Genomic DNA, 22,281 nt, shown 5'->3' on the forward strand with positions numbered 1-22,281 from the left:
GGTTGCGAGCAGGGCTGGAGCCAATCCCAGTCAATATTGATGAGAGGCAGAGTGCATCCTGGAGAGTTTTCCAGCATATCAGAGGGCAAACAACCATTCACACCTACAGGGAATAATTAAGTTTCCAGTTAACCTAAGCTGCATGTCTTACGCAGAGAAAATCTTACCCGGAGATATCGGGAGAAAATGCTGCCCACTTATGATCAATATTCAGTCAAACGTACAGTATGCATCCTGAGGATATAACTCATTACATACTGGATCATACTGAATGACCCTGATCCCGATAAGTAGCTGTCCATGTCTGCCTAAAAATATCAATAGAAGCTCATCATTCACAGTGACTTTTAATCAGTGTGTGAGATGCGTTAACCTTCAGATAACCTCCCTGAACGCTCCTGTCCTGAGAGGTTTGACACTCCAGACGAAACCCCAAGCAGCTTAGTCCGGAAATAGCCATGGCCGATACACCGTGGAGACCTGCAGAGCTCTCACACACCTAAAAGGTCTCAGGAGGTTTCAAGAGGTCTCAGAGGGTCAGGGAGAGCAGAGGTCACTGCTTCACACCGCACTGCCAAGAATACCTCAGATGGGGGGCGGAAAATAATCTCACACTGCACCACGTCCAAAAGCTAATGGTGTTATGGCAGCCGATTTATATGGCCTGTTAGAAAAGCCCTTAAAAAAATGCAAGGAACTGTTTGTGCATGCGTTACAGCGATCATTACGAGACGCGTTGGTTGACTGGCTGTCATAGTGGGATTGCACCTCTTTAATGAGGCTGTTCTGGTTTTGACCCACGGAGAGTGAACTCACCATGGTTTTGCGCTTTTTTTGGCAGATTCACTGTGAATAATAACTTCCTATTATGTACTCAAATTCTCCCTGAATGCCAGTAAGTTCAACCCTGAGCTCTAATATTCTAACTTTGTGCTAAATGCTCTGAAGTCTCCACTAAAAAAAGGTCCCATTGAGCTGATATCCTTGGACTGTGGAATTTTTTTTATTATCAAAATTAACAATGGCAGAGTTACCTGCTGTTATTCACTGATAATATGTGGAGGTGATTAATGTGTCTATTTAAATGGTTAGTTATTATTGGAGAGAGGGATTACAGTAAGCCATTACATTACATGGTGAATAAAAAATTATAGTCATTTAGGCCGTAATGACTCATGGATTATAGTGAGGCTTTATATAGCACATTATCTCTCAGCACAGTGAGCACATATATGTTTCTACAATATAGACTAATGTTCATACATACATACAGAGCATTAGTTCACAACCCCTATAATGTGAATTTCTGAATGTGTGAAGCCTCTGGCTCAGTGGTGGCTGACTTAAGGAGACAAGAACTCGATCTCCTATTGACGCAGACAACTTTCACCTGCATTCATGCTTCTCCTGCCTCCATGAACAAGTCCATTTATTGTAATTAGGTAAGAACGAAAAGAAGATAATAAGGCTGCCACTAACAATTGTCCTCCTTATCGGTCTTTTTGTTTTTGTTTCGATGCTTCTTGGTCAAAAAATAATCAGAAACCTGACAAATATCCATCCCAATTTCCTCCAGTCCAAGGTGATGTGCTCTTAAGTTATTTTATCGATCAACAGTCCAGTGCACAATTAAATTCTATCTACTCACATAAGAAACTGAGAAAGTCCAGAAAAGTTCAAAAGCTGAAACCACAGGATTTTGATTTATCTGCTGAACTTCTAATCAATAAATAGATTGACTAGAACAGCACTCAGTAGAGTAATCTAACTGAATAACAAACAAACGCAGAGGAAAACATCTCCTCAAACTCCACAGTCCTGTATCTCACAGTTTCGTATGAAAATCTATGCTTAAAAATTTGAGTGGGATTTTATATTTCATTTATATTCATCAAATGAAAACCATGAAGTATGGCTGAAAACTCAGAAAGCTTGTAAGACCTTAGAGAGTAGGTTCTTTTTTTAATTTACTGTTTCTGAACATGAAGAATCAACTCCACTGTTCAGACAGATTTTTTCATTGATTATCCATCCAGGACAAAACTACCCAACACACAACTTAAACACAGACCGAACAGAGATGTTCCTTATAAACTAAATAAATGAATTTAAAGAATACAGTGAGCATCTTAAATGCTCGTCCAGATGTTGCATTCTCAGCTGCTCCTTCGGTCCTTCAACTTGCCAATTCTCATTGACATTGCCAATGCATTTAAGCAGATACCTCAACATGCTGCTTTTATCTGGTGATAAAAGCTTTTTGTCTACATAGCAAGGCTTAGCTAAAGTGACAGAGGCTCTGCTAAGTCTCAGGCTCAGAGATGAACACCCAGTGCTTTAACCCTTCGTCCACTCCCCCTGCATCTCAGGTCAGGGAGGTCAGACAAATGTGTGACCTAGTACGTTTGTTGTTAAAATTGTTGTTAGTCTAGTCTGTGACTACAGACTGTATTTAAAGATGGAGCCAAAATAACCCACATACGAATGTTGCCATCTTGCGCCAAAGACGTAGCAGCGATCAGGGATGAAGCTGCGGTATCAAGATCCCACAGATACATATGCTCGACCAATTGTGAGTCAGTCTCGGCTGTCAATCATGACATTTCACCCAGTTTTTTAATGAATCAAATAACAAATTGAAACTAATCTTACTGGAAACATTAACACTTGAACATACTTCAGTGTGATGAGAACTTCCTAAAAGTACAAACCCATTTTTGAGAGAAATTGACTACTTTGTTTAAACTGTGTTCCATCCACGAACATGGAGGAGGTGGGGTTTATGAACTATAATGCAGCCAGCCAACAGGGGGCGATTAAGACTCTTTGACTTCACCTTTGGGGAGCAGTCCTGTTGCCCATCTTTATAAACAGTCTGTCGGCAAAAGTCTCAGTCTTTGGATAGGTGTACGGCTTGTTCTTTCTCATTCTGCCTCTTTCCGTCTTTTTTTTTTTAACTCTGAAGCAATTTTAAAGTATACATTATACAGTCATTTTTACAACTTTGTCATGGTAGGTCAGCAGAGAACTTAAAGTACCGTGTGCTTTTTTGAAACTCTGTTGAGGCATCAGGAATCCAACGTGGTACCTTCAATGAGCAGGATTTGTTTCTTATACCACAGATGAAATCAAGAGCTGTGTGCCTTTGATTATACCGTGTTCCAGTTCTGTTGCTCTTTTACAAGACGAATCAGCACCAGCTGCTCTATAAAGACACAGACCCTGTCTTATCCTTTAGTTACCTCAAGCTGAAAGCTGCCATGTCCAGTGGGCAGTGATCTTAACCTGTTAGACCCCCATTGAAATGTGCATCAGTCACTATAAAGTCATATTGTGGAGCCAAATTTCATTCAACCCTAAACCGTATGAAAAGATGGACGACATGAATGCTCCCCAAAAGTAAAGGCAAATCGTCTTGATCGCCACCTGGTGGATGGCTGCAGTATAGGTCATAAATCCTGCCTCCTCCACAGATGGGACATGGACTAAACTGAATAGTCAAAGAAGTCTTCAAAGAATTGTTATATAAAGTCTATGGTTCAAACTGTCAGAACTATATTTCAAATTCTAGTGTAGATCTAGATGTTTCCATAAAAAACATTAATAATAGTAGTTTTATGTCCCTTTGAGAAAATATTGTATATATATTTCTACTTTTAAAACAATTATTGTGTTGATCAGTCAACACCGATCTACGAGACGATACAGGGCAATTAGTCCACTGAAGGTTAAACACAAGTCAAAGAAGAGCAATGTGACTCAGCTGCTGAGGTCAGATTGCTGGCACACCAAATAATGAGAAATGACACAGAGTGAGGTCACACATTCAGATGCAAATGTCAATATGTCAATATTAAAGTGATTCTCTGAGCATTTTGTCCCTTGAGAAATGACTCTAGACCTTCTCCCCCAGTTAAGGTTTTTAAGAAGTGTTCAAGAAATTCAATACATTGGAAGGAGGACAGTTGTTGGGGATCGAGTTTAGACAAAGGATCGTAAACGAGGCCTGCGTGTGCTTTTCAAGCCCTGTCTAGAGTTTTGCTCTCTCAGGAGACAACCCTCCCGAGATTCGACAGAGCAGCCATGTTGTCTTGACCGGGGCCTGAGGTCAACTTGGGCCTTCTATTGGCCGAGAGCCAACAAGACCCCCGGCCCTCTCCAGGAGGGAGGCCGGACAATTCTCAGGTAATAAATACCGAGAGCTCCCCCAAATCATTGCTCATTCCCCGTGCACTGAAGATAGGACCAGAACCTCTCCAGGTTCCCTCCAGATGATCCAGACACTTAAGGGAGCAACCACAAACGTTTGTAGTTTTTATATTTTTTTTCTCCTTTAAAGTTCATTCAACCTCTTTTAATTTTTCACTTGAACTTTACTCTGAAAGGACCGCAGCAAAAGTCGAATACTCGCCGGCCGAGTTATCCACAGACTTTTCCTCCGCTCCCACAAATCATAGCTGCTCCGCCGCTATTCATCCCTGCAGAAGAGCAAGTTTATATTCGCCAAGGCATTGAGACTTTTCGCCACGGAGAACGAGACCGATTTCTCTCCACTTTCCGGCCGCAGCTTTGCCCCGCTGCCATCACACGAAGCAGCTGATCACTGTTTCCGACGGCCACGAACCAAATCCACTCGTCTTCCCGGAACGCGCCGCTCGCGCACGAACCAACCGCGGAACATCGACAAGTAAGAGGCTTATGTCTGGGCAGAGACTAGTTTAATTATTAGTGTGTTACTATTTGAGCGTACATTTGTGTGAGACCGCTGTGTCTAATTCTATCTACATTGTGCCCGCGCGTCGTGACGTATTCGGCATTTCCGGCTACGTCACCGCGTTGTGTTACCGTCAGACCGACTTTACGGAGATTCTAACCTATTAAAAGATCGGTACACAGCGGAACGGATCTTAGTTCGTTCGCTTGGGTACTGAGTGGTAGAGTTCCCGCAAAGCTGTCTCTGGCGGTGTTTGAGATCTCCTCTGATAAATTAGTGTATAACTTTTCCTTCCTCTCTCTCTTCTCTCCTAAATCCGCCTGCATGCACGTCCGAACTGCATCCCCGCACTTCACGTCTTATATACATTCTAGAATCTAGATAGTGCGATCGCATCTCGACGCCACTCGGCGCTTTTAACCACGAGATAGATCAAGGTAACCTTTGTCCACCATTCCCTTGTGGTCAAACCACATGGTGCACCGCCATTTTGTAACCCGACACCACGTGTAACTTGTACGCCATTTTTGATTTCGTAACCCCACACCACGGCTTTAGACGCCATCTTGTCTCCATCTTCCCCGTACATATACACACACACACACACACACACCCACCCACACACACACAGAGACACACGCACACACACATACTCGCCTCCGGGTAGACACATTGGAGGCATTACATATGTGTTACGATTGTAATAGATGCTTGTGGTGTTTTATCTTTGATATAGTGGGTTTGCTGTGATAATAGTCATTGAGTTACATTGATGTCATTATCCTAAATAAATCCCCTTTTATATTTAAAGTACCGGTATTTTTGTGATTCTTTGTGCATATGTATATGTGAATACAGCTGGATTATGACTGCCTGTGCTCGAACTTAAAACCTTCACTGTTCATTATATAATCATTAATAGGAGATATTGAGATTTCTAATTGAACTTTTCAGATTATGAGACTGATCTTTATTGACTGATTGTTGGTCCCTGATTCCAGGGTGGTGCCCCGTCTTTGATAAATTATAATTACAACTTTTATTATTCTTAATTGATAATTTTATTGTTTTTCATTAATTATTTCATTATTCTTAATTGATAACTCTATCATTTTTAATTAATTATTTTATTATTTTAATTAAATAATTTTATTTATTTTAATAATCATATTTTATGATTATTGAAAATTAGCCAACATCCAGTCTACCTACTATTGCACAACATAATTGGTGCCCCGTGTGAGGCAATCTTATTCCAGCTGTGTCATAATATTTGTGTATAAAATCCAATAAAAATTTTGGGAAAATTAAAAATATTAAATTTTTTTTTTTATTACTTTAATTTTTTTTTTAATTTGGATTAATTTGATTAATTATTATTATTAATTTTTTTTTTTTTTTTTAAACTTTTTTTTTTCCCCTTGCACCATTGCCAACAGGTATACTAGTGCTTCGTGTAACCGTGGTTGGCTGCTTACTGCATAGTAGTGGTTGTGTCATTTTGATGACCGATAAATAATAATTAATTTTAGAGAAAGACATAATTTTAGAAATTAATTTTTCTTTGATAATTTGTATTGTTTAAATTCCCCTTGCTAAGCAGACGCTGTGTAACTGTGGTGGGTTGCTGACTGCGTTTCAGTGGTTAGTAGCTTTTATTGAAGAGATTCTACATGCTTTTTTAATTTCGAGGAAACTCACAACTATCTAGGATTGAGCCGCCGAGCTATCCTAGACAGTAAAACACAGGGTAAAGCTCACCTGTGCCTTGGCTGTGTTTTGTACACGTACGCATTGCACCCGCTCGGTGTAAAAGCAAGTTAAATCCGTCCACCAAGTGTTTTGTTGCAATCACAAAGATGAGTAACAAAGATCACCGTGAGACAAGGGCTCCTTCAGGGCCAGGCGACCTGTCAGAAATGGTTGCCGGTCTCATAAAGATGTCGGTTGATGATGTGAGTGATTTGAGTGGTTACGATATGAGTACCTGCGATCGAAAGATCGAGGAACTGACGAGATACATCGATAACCCCATTGGTCCAACACAGACAATACCCCAAGTTCTGGGTCAACTGACCCTCCTGTATAACCAGAGAGCCAAGCAGCAAACCCAGGAACATGCGGAGGAGCTAATGGCCATGCAGGCAGTATGTCGGAAGGAGCAGGAGTCAAATTCCCACCTGCTGCACACACTACAGGAGTGCGAAAGACGGTGCGAGCAGACCCAAGAAGAACATGACCAATCCAGGCAGGAGTGCGAGTTTCTGCGTGCGCAGGTCCAAGCTCAGGATCAGGAGAAAGGGGGGAAGAGCCCAAGAAGGCTGGCCTCCCCCGAACCGATATCCTGGACGACAGGGTTCGGAGCTGACGCCCTTCCCGACGGAGCCAGCAGAAGCAAGACACTGGGAGGGCAGCTGCGAACACAGCTGCGTGACCCTCAGGCAGAGGAAGCTGTGCTCTGGAAGGCCCAACACGCCCCACACGTCCAGCAGACGATCACCCCAGCCAACGCAGCGTCTAGGGGGGAGAAAAAGGCAACCCCTGGAAGTGCCGTGACTTGGGACTACCAAACACCTCCAGCACACCCAGCCCGGAGCCACCCTGCTCCAGACTATGACGACAGAAGGACTCCGCCCTGGAGGGCTGGAGGATACTCTCAGTTGGCAAGAGACCTGATGGGCTGTGAACCCCCGCCTGCCGCTCGGGCGTACGCGCATTATGGCTCACGACCGCGTCCTGGCGAGTCCCCCATTCCCGGTGCAGGGCGAGAATATGGTGACTACGATGATCAATACCGTGGTGGATACGAGTCAGAAGACTCTGATGGTCCCGCACCCGCTCGGAGAGAGGGAATCCGCACCCGACAGCTGGAGTCCCTGTCCAAAGACGTTGAGCGCTTCGACCCAAACAGCAAAGAGTCCAACATAGACGACTACCTGCGGGAGATCGAACGTTGCCTCTTGGACTTGCCTAACCCATCATTCAGAGAGAAGCTGAAGCTGGTGTGGAAAACGACAACCAGGAGCGTCCACGCATTCATGGAAACGCTCCCCCCCGGTACCAGAGATCGCTACTCCGCACTCTGTCGGGCCCTGCGAGAAGAGTACTCACTCTTCACCGACCAGGCCTCTGCCACCCTGGGTGCCTTTACGGTAATGCATAAGAAGAATGAACCTCCGAAGGAGTATTACAGACGCCTGAGGGCGGCGTACTTCCAAGGTCGCAACGCCCCTGGGTTAGAAGAAGAGACAGCCTTCAAATCCTTATTCCTGCATAACCTCCATGAGAGTGTGCGGTATGATGTCACCATGCACTGCAGAGCAGGTGACTTCACCATGCAGGAGATAAGGAGGTATTCTCAGCTAGCCTGGGAGACGCGAACACGCCCAAACAGAGCACCTGAACAGGACGCTAGAGTTCTGGGGATCCAAGTCCAACCGAATGTGGACCTGGCGCTGGAAGGTAACGAGATACCCCGCGCCAAGATGAACCCCAGAGCCGGGAACCAGGAACGTCGACCCTTCCAACAGGGTGCCACCCAGAGCCGGGGGGGTGAAGATTCAAACCAGCCCCACAATCAGGGAAGACCTCGGTATCCAAGTAATTCCCAACAGAGGGGTAGGGACTGGGCCAAACGAAAAACCCATCAGTACCCAGAAAAGAAATATGGCGGTCAATATCCTCAATCTGGAAGGCCTCATGGAACACAACCTGAGAGGCAATATGGGAGACAACCGGAGACCCATCGACAAATGCATCCACAAATGGAGGATGTAATACGCCGATATGTGGCAGAAGCAATAAGGAACCTTGAGGTCCCTGCCCGCTCCTCGACACCCCCAGGCCCGCAGAAGCCAGACACTGGTCCCCCATCAACGTGACTAGAACCGGTGTCCTCCGCCCCCATCTCCAGAGTTTACCTTGTCGGATGGGAAGGATCAGGCGTTACCAGAACCCCCCCAGAGATTTTCACCACAGACACCGCTCCCTTCTTAACCTTCTTGGGCGACCTCGTCCGCAAAGGCAACGCACAGCGCATTTACACCTCAGTGGTGATAGGAGGCTGCTTCAGCCTCCTGGCCCTACTTGATTCAGGCTCCGAAATCAGCCTGATGTGCTCCAACACCTTTTCCCAAGTCGAAAGAACCATGCTCTCCCTTGGAAAACCCCTGCAGATTGAAACCTGTAATATCAACATCACCAGCTACACGCAGGACCAGTCCCCCGTCACTAAACGTGCCTGGATCGATATCACCTTCCAAGAGATGAGTCTGGCCCATCCTATGTACATTTGTTCCATCGATACAGAACCACTGCTCATCGGTCAGGACTTGCTGGACCGACTTGCTCCGCTCATCGACTGCCACCAGGGACGCATTTGGGCTCAAGTCAAAAACCCCAAACCCCTCGAACCTGGTGATAGTCTTCCCACCTTAGATGGACAAGTCGCTGTCATCCAGACACCCAGCAGAATTTCACCGATGAACATGCCTCTCCCCGAGATCGACTCCAACTTGGATCCCACCTGCACCGCAGCAAGTGGACCAGCCCCACTACAGGACTCGGAGAACATGTTTAAAAATCATGGTTCATTCCTGTGCTCGTTGAACAATGAGAACCTTTTATTGTACAGTCCCCGCATCACCGAAGGGATCTCTCTGAACGGTGTCCTAACCTCCAACGCCCTGGTAGCTCTCTGGTCCGAAAAATCCGCCGTCAGTATGGACTTATACACTGATTTGTGCAACCTCGAACTTCCCCCTCTTTTCGTGCGACGTAGCCACCGCCTCCTCTCAGCAGAGTTACCACAAACTCCCCTCAAAGCGATCGGAATATGCGCCATCTTCATACAGATCGGAAAAAGACAGATCAGGCATTTCGTGAGCGTGGTTCCCCAACTCCACTCCTCATTCTGGGTGGGAGCGGATCTTCTCGTCCGACTCGGAACACAGTTGGACACCATCAACCAAGTCTTGTGGTCCCAGGTCAGTGCAGAGAGATACTCTCTGTCTTCTGAACCAGCCCAGATGCTCTCCGGACAAACCATCCCTCAGGCATGTCAGGTCGCCAGTGAGATTGACGTGATCATTCCTCCACGGACCGCAGGAGCTCCAATCCGGCTCAAAATCCTCAAGGGACAGAGGATACCTGGCCCACAAGCATTCTTCCAGCCATTGCCCTCCTTCCGGGAACTCAACCTGGAAATCTGTGGCACGCCGATGCTGGAGATGAACCAGCGAACAACATATGTGCTGGTCAAGAATCCCACGCAATGTCCCGTCCAGGTGAAAGCCCACCAAGCGCTAGGAATGTTGATAGACAGTTCCTTCCATGACTTCGAACTGACCATACCGGTCATTGGGGAGCTTCCCCCATCTTTAGTCAAGGATGACGACGTGGACCAAGTCCTTTACACGTTTCCGACCAACATGATTGCTGTCATGCGTCATGAGACACTGAAAAACGAAGCCATTTGCGGAGCCTCTCTGACAACCGAAGGGGACATGATGGTATATGCTCTGACGACTAATCCAGAACAGGATATCTCAGAGGACTCGCAACCAGAGGAACTATATCCCGGTTTTGAGGCTGAGATACAGCAACAGCTTGAAAAGGCAGACGCTCTGACATCAGAAGAACAGAGAGAAATGCTAAGAAAATTGTTTCTCGATTTCCAACCAATCTTCTCGAAGGATTCCACGGACTGTGGGGTCACTGACCTCCACACTGTGCGCATCCCCACGGACCCAAATGCGCTACCGACCTTCGTACGGCAGTACAGAATTCCATTAGCAGCATACGAGTCCATTCAAGACATCCTCGACACCCTGCTAGAGAAACGGATAATCAGGGAATGTAATTCAACTTACAATTCACCCATTTGGCCGGTGCTAAAACCAACCGGAAAGTGGCGTCTCACCATTGATTATCGTCCCCTGAACAAACAAGTTCCCCTTTCCCGCTGGCCCATGATTCACCTGGATCAAGAACTGGCCAAGGTAAAAGGAGCCACGTTTTTCTCCACCGTGGACGTGGCAAACGGATTCTGGACGATGAAAGTGGACCCAGCCGACCAGTACAAACTGGCTTTCTCTTTCGGCAACAGCCAGTATACCTGGAACCGATGCCCGTTTGGGTACTCAAACTCCCCATCGGAGTTTAACATCTTCCTCCATAAGGCCATGAGCGATGCCGCAGCCCGCGGAAACCTCATTTATGTGGACGACGTCCTCATGAGGAGCCAAACCTTTGAGGAACACCTCACTGAGATCCGACATGTGCTCACTCAACTGTCCGCCGCAGGAGCCAAGTTGGCCCTCACCAAAGGCCAGTGGTGTCGCACCAAAGTGAAATACGTGGGTCTGACAGTCGGCGCGGATGGCATTGAACCCCAAGCGGGGCGGATACAAGCCATCCAGGATATCAAGGCTCCAAGTCGCTTGACAGAACTCAGGAGCTTCCTCGGGGTCTGTAACTACTCCCGCCAGTTCATCGAGGACTACGCAGAGATAGCCAGACCTCTCACCGAACTCCTTTGCAAAGACAAACCCTTCAAGTGGGAAGAACCCCAAGAACAATCTTTCCGTCAGATGAAGGCAAAACTCTGTTCGGCATCCTGTCTGGCCTACCCAGACAAAGACAAAGAATTTCATCTGGAAGCAAGTTTCTCATCCCACTGTCTCAGTGCGGCCCTGGCACAGAAGTACGACACCGACAAACGTGTTGTTGCCTACGCCAGTCGACCCCTTAGCAGTGTGGAGAGAAAATTCTCCGACTGCGAGAGAGCCCTCCTGGCCACAGTCTGGGCCGTAGAACACTTCCGCAGCTACATCGGAGGACAGAAAGTCATCATAGAGACGTGCCACCAACCCGTAGCCTTCCTAAACAGCCAAAGGCTGAGGGAAGGGCGAGTCACAAACAGCCGCATAGCTGCTTGGATGATGGCACTGCAAGGCTATGACATTGAGGTGAAGTACGCCCAAAACAATAAGATGGCCCTGGGTAAAGGCCTGGCTGACTGTCACCATTGCAATGAGGACGAACAACCACCTCCCATATCTCTCTTAACAACCACTCCATCGCTGCCGTCCCACCACCGATACTATGAGGAGAACGTCTGCCAAGATCTCCCCAAGGTCTACGTTGATGGCTGCTCATTCCACCACGAGACTCAACTCCGGGCCGGAGTGGGTATCACCTGGGTCGGCTATAACTGCAGTGAACCAGACCACTACCAACTAGGGCCCAAGACGAGTCAGTACGCAGAGATTGCCGCTATACTCATTGCTCTGCAACAAGCCGCTAAGCTGGCTATAACACAGTTGGTGATCTGCACAGACTCCAACTACGCTCGGCACAGCTTCATCTCCCATTTTCCTTTATGGAAGGAAAAGGGAATGAAGAATGCCAGAAATAAAGAGGTCAAACACTCAGAGCTTTTCCTAACCTGCGATCAACTGGTAACAGACAAAGGACTGACGGTCTACTGGAAGAAGGTCAAGGGTCACTCCCAGATCGCTGGGCAGGAAAAAGATGGAAATGACGAAGCGGACCGCCTAGCCAAGCTAGGCGCAGAACAAGGCACGCCCTGGGAACTACAGAGCGAGGGACTCCAAAGTCCCCAAACCTGTGCAGTGAACGCCATCACCCGACGACAAGCAAGAGAGAGGCAAGAGAACCCCCAAGCCTGCGACCAAATCCTGCACCTAGGCCGTAAACCTGGAGACGCAGACTTGGTTGCTATGCAGGAGCAGGACTCTGTTATCAGCGCCATCCGGCAGATAATCAAAAACCCTCCTCAGCAAGACGCACAACCCTCAACTGATGAATCCAGAGAGACAAAATCATTCCGACTGGCATTACCTCATTTAAGGCTGGAGAAAGACTTACTCATCTACGCCCGCGACGGCCAAGAACCAAACCGGTGGGTCGTCCCTATCGACCATAGGGGGGTAATGTTAGCTCATGCTCACGATTCCCCTGTCGGAGGCCACAGAGGTTACAAAGCCACGTTAGCTACACTCCAGCAAGTCGTGTACTGGCCATCAATGGCAACCGACACCCAGGCATATGTACGAGGGTGTCTCACCTGTTGTCAGTTCCAACCTTCACGACCACTGAGTCGAGCCCCACTTCAAGGAAGGGGGGTGACATTTCCATGGTCCCACCTCCAGATCGACTGGATTGGACCAGTCCCAAAATCCTCACGAGGTAACAAGTACCTTCTCACGGTTACCTGCGCCTTCACTAAATGGGTGGAATGCCTCCCAGCGCCCAATGACACGGCCGTCACCACAGCAGTCCTACTGTTGAATCATGTGTTCAGTCGCTGGGGCCTACCACTCTCCATTGACTCAGATCGTGGAACCCATTTCACCTCAAACGTCATGACCTCCCTATGCGACGTCCTGGGAGTCGAAGTCAGGTTCCACATCTCTCATCACCCCCAATCATCGGGCCAAGTTGAGCGTGCCAATCGGACCATTATCCACATGTTAAAGAAGTACGTGGGAAGTAATGGCAAGGACTGGGATGTGAAACTTCCCCTAGTATTAATGGCAATCAGGTCCACTCCGCACCGCTCCACAGGGGTCACACCCTTTGAAATGATGACAGGAAGGCAAATGACTCTCCCCCTGCACCTGTTGTACCAGGCTGAAGACCTCAGTGTTATGACCGCATACACTGCCCACCAATACGTGGCAGAGCTGCGTGACCACCTCAAGGCAACATTTGCCTTGGCACAGGAAAACCTGGAGGCCAGTGTGAAAGCTTCGAAGGCCTACTCTGATAGGAAAACATCCCACCGTGAATACCAAGTGAAGGACAAGGTGTTCTATTTCAAGTTCATACGACCAGTGGGGGTTTCCAAGAAATTCCTCCCCAGCTGGATAGGTCCCTTCGAGATCGTGGGAAAACTCTCACCGGTAGCATACCGAATCAGGATCCCGAAAGAGAGAAGACCACCCACATACAAATGGGTCCATGCAAACCAGATCAAACCGTATGAACCTTCCCCAATCTCAGGAACGGACGCTGCCCCCACACCTGATAGGGGGGAGCAATCCCGACTCCAACAGGGAGACCAGTAAAATCACTCACACCATCAATAGTTGCATGCCTTACAGACTCTGTCAGTAATCGTTAGGGACGACTTAACGTATGTTCAGGTAGCGAAAGACCTAATGTTTGACCTCGTTGAGAGAATTGTGAAGTCTGCTACCACTACGGTTATACAGCCCTCCCAGATATACATTAAGTCTTGGCAGTGCAAGTCCAATATCGGTAGATCCGCAGAATCTAGAAACCGGATTCATCATAGATTTACCGATTAGGGAACCACAGAACATGTACCTCCTAAATTCCGTTCTCAAGGTTGGGTTTTTGGTAGGATAACACACATGTTTCACCTTCAAACACCACCACTACTCGCCTACCTCAAACTTTTACTGCTGCTCCTTTTTCCCTTTCTTTTCATTTCACGCTCATATCAATTCATGGATATGTGACAATGACTGCCGATCGCATTATGTGAAAGTGAAATTGTGTGCCGTATTTAGAAATATTATATAGCCTCTGTCTGCCCAGACATTTTGTTATGCCTCTGTCTGCCCAGACATTTTGTTTTGCCTCTGTATGCCCAGACATTTACAGTCTCTCTGCCCAGATTATGCCTCATGAAATGAACTAACATTAACTGCTTCAACCTCACTCAGGGATTACCTTTCCGTGGATTATAATTGAACCCTCGACCCTAGGGTTTGCCCTGGAAACTGTGGCCAATGCCCCACCCTCCAGACCAAAGGGGGGATGTTGGGGATCGAGTTTAGACAAAGGATCGTAAACGAGGCCTGCGTGTGCTTTTCAAGCCCTGTCTAGAGTTTTGCTCTCTCAGGAGACAACCCTCCCGAGATTCGACAGAGCAGCCATGTTGTCTTGACCGGGGCCTGAGGTCAACTTGGGCCTTCTATTGGCCGAGAGCCAACAAGACCCCCGGCCCTCTCCAGGAGGGAGGCCGGACAATTCTCAGGTAATAAATACCGAGAGCTCCCCCAAATCATTGCTCATTCCCCGTGCACTGAAGATAGGACCAGAACCTCTCCAGGTTCCCTCCAGATGATCCAGACACTTAAGGGAGCAACCACAAACGTTTGTAGTTTTTATATTTTTTTTCTCCTTTAAAGTTCATTCAACCTCTTTTAATTTTTCACTTGAACTTTACTCTGAAAGGACCGCAGCAAAAGTCGAATACTCGCCGGCCGAGTTATCCACAGACTTTTCCTCCGCTCCCACAAATCATAGCTGCTCCGCCGCTATTCATCCCTGCAGAAGAGCAAGTTTATATTCGCCAAGGCATTGAGACTTTTCGCCACGGAGAACGAGACCGATTTCTCTCCACTTTCCGGCCGCAGCTTTGCCCCGCTGCCATCACACGAAGCAGCTGATCACTGTTTCCGACGGCCACGAACCAAATCCACTCGTCTTCCCGGAACGCGCCGCTCGCGCACGAACCAACCGCGGAACATCGACAAGTAAGAGGCTTATGTCTGGGCAGAGACTAGTTTAATTATTAGTGTGTTACTATTTGAGCGTACATTTGTGTGAGACCGCTGTGTCTAATTCTATCTACATTGTGCCCGCGCGTCGTGACGTATTCGGCATTTCCGGCTACGTCACCGCGTTGTGTTACCGTCAGACCGACTTTACGGAGATTCTAACCTATTAAAAGATCGGTACACAGCGGAACGGATCTTAGTTCGTTCGCTTGGGTACTGAGTGGTAGAGTTCCCGCAAAGCTGTCTCTGGCGGTGTTTGAGATCTCCTCTGATAAATTTGTGTATAACTTTTCCTTCCTCTCTCTCTTCTCTCCTAAATCCGCCTGCATGCACGTCCGAACTGCATCCCCGCACTTCACGTCTTATATACATTCTAGAATCTAGATAGTGCGATCGCATCTCGACGCCACTCGGCGCTTTTAACCACGAGATAGATCAAGGTAACCTTTGTCCACCATTCCCTTGTGGTCAAACCACATGGTGCACCGCCATTTTGTAACCCGACACCACGTGTAACTTGTACGCCATTTTTGATTTCGTAACCCCACACCACGGCTTTAGACGCCATCTTGTCTCCATCTTCCCCGTACATATACACACACACACACACACACACCCACCCACACACACACAGAGACACACGCACACACACATACTCGCCTCCGGGTAGACACATTGGAGGCATTACATATGTGTTACGATTGTAATAGATGCTTGTGGTGTTTTATCTTTGATATAGTGGGTTTGCTGTGATAATAGTCATTGAGTTACATTGATGTCATTATCCTAAATAAATCCCCTTTTATATTTAAAGTACCGGTATTTTTGTGATTCTTTGTGCATATGTATATGTGAATACAGCTGGATTATGACTGCCTGTGCTCGAACTTAAAACCTTCACTGTTCATTATATAATCATTAATAGGAGATATTGAGATTTCTAATTGAACTTTTCAGATTATGAGACTGATCTTTATTGACTGATTGTTGGTCCCTGATTCCAGGGTGGTGCCCCGTCTTTGATAAATTATAATTACAACTTTTATTATTCTTAATTGATAATTTTATTGTTTTTCATTAATTATTTCATTATTCTTAATTGATAACTCTATCATTTTTAATTAATTATTTTATTATTTTAATTAAATAATTTTATTTATTTTAATAATCATATTTTATGATTATTGAAAATTAGCCAACATCCAGTCTACCTACTATTGCACAACACAGTGTATAGATGGAGCTCATTATTTCTGTGTGGGAATACAAAAAATACATAGATACTAATTTGCATGAGAGTACCACTCCAGTAAATATTTCCCCCAAAGAACACATTTTTCCCTATGTGAACATCGTTCATGCATGATTTAGCTTTTTCAGCTAAAGCCTCACAAGAGCATGAATCAATGTAGTTTTTCTTCCCTTAGTGTTGACCAGAGATTCACACACATACACAGCGCAAACAATACATTAATATTCAAAACAGCCACTGGGTTAACTTGTGCCTGAATTTAAACAGCGTGTTCCTCTCATTTCAGGAGCTGTGCTAAAGGAGGAAATGTTTCCCCGACACTTATAAACACCCCACAAAACCACAGCAGCGAGGCTCAAAGCCATGAAAGTACACGTGTTGAGGAGGAGGAGGGTGAAAATAAATGCACCTCGACGCATTGACATTTAGATATCATGAAAACAGTCAATGGGCGGTTTTATCAGCTTCAAGCGGGCGGAGAGTGAAAAGTGCAGCCATGTTTTTGTTTTGACTTGTGAGGCAGTTGAGAGCAGAAGTGTTACTGTTATGCCCAAAGGGATCAGGATGCATGGAGTTACCGCGACAAAGTGTGCCACTCCTATTTAGCATTGACAGGATAATGGGACAAAGTGCTGGTTCTCTGCCTCTAACGGCTACAGCACTGATGTACAATGGAGGGAGAGAAGCGGTTACAGTTGATGAGGGGATAAGTGAGTTTAGAAGGAAAAATATGAGCCTTTGTTGTGGATGTGCAAACTGACGTATAGTATCTCTGTGCTGCACTTTAGGCTTTTTTGTGGGTTTTTGAATTGCAACGAATCTCTGTTTTCAGATGCAATGAGAGAATAATAATCCAAAGAGCACGCAGCCGCTCAACCAGGGCCTTTCACACCCGCTGTCTATTCTGTATTCATTTTATTTATTACATATTTTGTTCTATGAATGTTTTCTAAAGCTGTCTGAGGTAAGTTTGAGGTAACATTCACACTCGCAAGAGAGGTTACTGTTAAATTACTGACTTTCATAGATAGTCACATTATTTTCTGCGTGTTAATTTTGTATTTTCTTATTTTGTGAAAGTTGAATAATATTTAGGTAGAAACTTTAAAATAAGCCCATTAGGTTTTCTGCCTCCCCTGCACTGTATATTATTAGGTCATTTGCCTTTTTTTGTGTGTTTTGTTTATTAATCTGTGCTAAAAAAAAATTCTCATAAAGTCCGACCAATTATTTAAATCAAGCAACATACATATTTTAGAATCTGGTCGGACTGTTGATGACTTTTCTTCAAGTCCTCTTCTTTTTCTATCTGTAAAGAAGTTGTTTTGCAAAACTCCAGGTGCCCCCAGATATCAAGTTTTTCTTAATTTCTGATCCCTGGTTTGTCAGGAGAAAAAAAATTATAATAATCATATGCTCCCACTAACATCTTGTATTATATCACAAGATCCGTCAAATTAATAGCAATATGACTTTTCTTCAGTTGACTCTACAGCAGAGGTGACTCACTAAACCACGGTTGTTCTCTTTCTTTTATTCTCCTCTGACCTGTGTGCTTTTCTTGTGTTTGCAATGTTCACTTAGTGTTTGAATGTCTTGTTTGCACTTTTGATTCTTCTATGCAAATTCTGAATATGTTGTTGATTTCAGTGGGAGAGAGTCAAATGAAAACATTTACATAAGAGTTATTACTGAGTTAAAAGTAATAGTAGATTATGTTAATTATGATAAAGACCCTTACATTTTTTGTTTCCTTTTGTATTATATGTCTCATACAGATTTAGTAGAACGGCACCCAATTAACCTTCTTTTTTTGGTTTATTTATTTATATATTGAAGGAATTTAGAAATATAAAGGCTGACAAAATGTTCAACTTCCTGTCGAAAACTCTCTTGTGTTGGTGTGATAAACCAGAGACACACTTCAGTCTCACCATGACCAAAGATAGTCTCAGAAAACACTTTCTGTTTGGTCTCACTCCTAAATAACCTCCCCTCTCGGCACCCTGACACGTCTAGATATGTGGCTGGATTAGGTTTGCTTTGATGGTAGTTGAACAGAAAATGCTACTCAGTGTAGCGGTTACTATTTATTTTGATTTCGTTGGCGTTGTGCGGAGCGTGATAAGAGCCAACATCCGTGAGATGCTGATAACCACTGTTGTATTAATTTCAGCTCTGCTCCTCTGACTGATTCAGGCACCGAAACTCGTCCCCTGCCAAAGGATCGTCTGCATCGTGTGCCGCCAGCTACTCTGCAGTTTCGGCACCAGTTTGATCATCTGTTCTGAATGTGAAATGCTGCTCGCTCTAAATTTTCACCTTGAGGGCCTCTGCCAAGCCACCGGTCACGACGCCTCTCGCCGCTCCGCCTCCCCTGGTGTCAGTGTGTGCCATAGACTTGCTGTGTGTGTCATTCTGCTATTGTGCATGCATGTGTGCATTTTTGCATATACCTGGGGGGGGGGGGGGGGGGGGGGTGAGTGTGCACACTGTATGTGTGTGTTAAGTATGCAGCAAGCAGACGTTAACAACCTCTCAATGTCAATGACTCCTCCTAGTAAGAAAAGTCAGTGAGGCATTGATAGACTCAACATTACTGTCCCTCTGAGGCACTGCTGCTGTGTGTGTGTGTGTGTGTGTGTGTGTGTGTGTGTGTGTGTGTGTGTGTGTGTGTGTGTGTGTGTGTGTGTGTGTGTGTGTGTGTGTGTGTGTGCCTGACACAAGGTGACACAGGAAACAGCCCTCTGCTGATGACTGATGGCCACAACCCAACTCTCCTGACCTTTATGTTTGTTCACTCCGATGGAGGTGACTGTCATTATGTGACAAAAACACATGTCAAGTCCAGACTCAACACAAAGGGAGGATGCTTGCTGCACAACTCTGCCTGTGAACTGGTTCTTTTTAAAAGCAAAACCTTCACTTTTGGAGTTCCTGTGTAAACACAACCCACTTCACCGTCACTGAAATGAATGGACGTTAAGGCTCAGGCTCACGACACATCACTCAACACCCTGTCCAGATTAATTGCCCCTCCATGCCTCCACCTGTGTTTACATTGCGGCCAGAGGCCACTGTTGCCGGGAGCCAGAGGCCGACCTCAGCGTCTCCAGGCACGTATATCTTATCCGTGATGAAAAATGACTGCGAGGAGGCTTTGTGTCACACAATGAGCAGAATGGGTCTTTACTGCTTTCAAGGCGGATTTTTCAGTCACATTCTGTAAATAAATAAAGCCTGAACAAAGGCAGAGTCCTCCGGGAGCGTGTTTATCACATAAATTACACAAGTGCTCATCCAGGATTCACAGTATTTGAAAAGCGGGCCATGAGGTTTTTATTAATTTTTCCTGATGTTTTTGTCTGGCTGGCTTTGAGTGTGAATAATTTCTTCTTCTTGTTGTAATTAAATATGAGGGCTCACCTCAGAGACTCCCTACCTCCACTACGCCAGAGAGACTCTGGAGGGTACTGTCCATGTGCGCGCATGAACACACATGCAGCCAGCAAACACACTTTCCCTGCACACACACCTCCACACACACATTTGAACAATGTTCACTGTCGTGCAAAAATCATAAAAAGATCACAACTGCTGCCCCAGGGCCCGTTTTCACACAGAGCCGACAGTGAGAGGAGGATTGCTCACAGAGGAGCAGGCTTTTGTGTGAATGAACAAAGGGAATCTCCTTTCTCCTCTTCTCCTCTCTCCCTAAATCCCATCATGTGCCACCATGCGTCTCCCACACGCCTGTTTCCAAGTTACCGGCAGCGCCGGCTGCCAATCCTGCTTAATTGCCTCCTGTGTAAAGTGACGGCTGAGGAGCGGCGATGAGAGCGAGCTGTCCTTTTCCTGCGGCTCCCTCTCTGCTACCTCTCCAAGGAAGAGACTCCACCTGAGAACCATACTGTACCTTGGAGAAATCACACAGTACTGTTGAGTAAAACTTCACCGACCAACGTACTGCGTGAAAATAAATATCTGTAAAATGCAACTAAGGGCGTTTGTGAGAAATTTTGAGAAAGAAGCTGCTCTCAATTAAAGAGGACTGCTCCACGAGGACATTCCATTTAAGCCCTAATATACACTTAGGGATGTAAAGCACATGCATATGAAAGGCTTTGAATGGGAAATGTATTGTCAGACATAACAAAGTAAAGATCAGAGGGTGAACCAATAACAACAGTGTTTGTTTTAGAGATAAGTGCTTTTCCTCACAAACCTTGCTCGAGCCTGGAGAAGAAGAAAAAATCTTCTCGCTCACTCCTGATCGGATAAATTCACCACCCTGTTGCTCCTTGTTCTCTCCTCCTTTGCTGCGTCTTCCTCACAAATAGATCCTCCTCATCCTCGGGACCGGGGGCTGGAATGAGCGGCTCATGAGGGAAGCCAGGCGGAAGAGAAGGAAAGAAACACACTCTTCTTGCACCAGAGTCCTCCTTGGCAGTGTATCCCCATCCGTCTAAGCACGGCGACTGAGAGGGAGAGAGGGAGAGAGAGAGAGAGAGAGAGAGAGAGAGAGAGAGAGATGAAACGATACTGAGTAAGTGGGTGAGTGAGAGAGGGAGGGAGAGCCAGCTTGTGTGTGTGTGTGCTCTGGAGGGTGATCCTCTCTACTGTATGAGCTCCTGTTTATCTCTCTGTCTGTCTGCTCTGCATGCATTCCTTCCCGACAGAAGCCACGGGGTCAGCTGCTTTTACAGTAACAACACTCGCTTTCCTCACTTCCTGTTATCTCCACTCAACTTCCATTATGAGTGAAATCACCCGGCATTGCATGCTTTGTATCATCCTTCTCTTTCTCTCTTGCACACAGACACACACATTATCTCACTATTCCTGTCCAGAGGTTATTCCACAAGGAGTGGGCTGCAATTTCATTTCAGATATGAACTGTACAGAATTATGAGCAAAAACACGAGCAGTCCTCCCTCTATTCAGTAGAGACAGATAGACTGTGCATGCATTAACAACACAACTGTAAAAATTAACTATTTAAAAATGACTTAATCATGGTGCATATATGCAGCATGTCATACTCGTGAAAGTGGTTTCGCATGATGTGGTGTTTTACTGTTGTGTTTCACTGCAGAGACAAAGCTAACTCTATGTGCATGAGTTGACGTTTACCTTTGTCATACACACTCAGTGAGCACATAGATAATAATAACTGTTGTGCACCTGCTAATTCATGCAATTAGCCAATCACGTGGCAGCAGTGCAACACATCAGATCTCGCAGATACCGGTCAGGAGCGCCACTTAATGTTCTGGTGAAACATCGGAATGGGGGAAGATATGATGTCAGTGACATGATTGTTGAACTGCGGATGTTTTAAGAACAAAGGGTCTTATTAGTATGGTGTTCCTAACAAAAAGTGTATGATGGTAAAATAAATAACTCAGGGTTTAGTCAGATAAAACACACAACCATGTCACTTAATGGGCATTTTTCACTCTGTTATGTTGTAACCAAAAGATTGAATCCATTAGTGAAGAAAATAATAAAGTCACATTAACTGATAATAGGAAGAACAAGGCCCAACAGTCCACTTAAATTCAATCAAGCCCCACCAAATTCCACAAACTCATAGATTTTACGTACGCCTGATGTTTTTCATCATGATCTCTGCATTATTTCTTGAGAAATTCACCAAACCGTCAAACAAAAGTCTACGTTTCAATGTTAGAGAAAGTGAAATCAATTTCCTGGATCTGCCCCTTTAATCGAAGAAAGTTTTAATAAGATTGGTTTCG

The 22,281-nt window shown here is 45.7% G+C and overlaps 1 protein-coding gene across 2 annotated transcripts in view; it reads right to left on the bottom strand.

Moving 5' to 3' along the window:
* The window catches only part of shisal1b (shisa like 1b), a 49,834-nt gene extending 28,481 nt beyond the window's left edge, over nucleotides 1-21,353 (bottom strand). The window contains exon 1 of one of the 2 annotated variants that reach the window (XM_034588488.1): nucleotides 20,748-21,291. The gene's annotated coding sequence lies outside the window, so the exon portion shown is untranslated. Of the gene's footprint in view, nucleotides 1-20,747 lie in introns of both variants that reach the window. The other variant, XM_034588487.1, reaches the window with a different exon arrangement.
* Nucleotides 21,354-22,281: the final 928 nt, after the last annotated feature.

Source organism: Hippoglossus hippoglossus, chromosome 6 (assembly GCF_009819705.1).
Source record: "Hippoglossus hippoglossus isolate fHipHip1 chromosome 6, fHipHip1.pri, whole genome shotgun sequence".
NCBI lineage: Eukaryota > Metazoa > Chordata > Actinopteri > Pleuronectiformes > Pleuronectidae > Hippoglossus > Hippoglossus hippoglossus.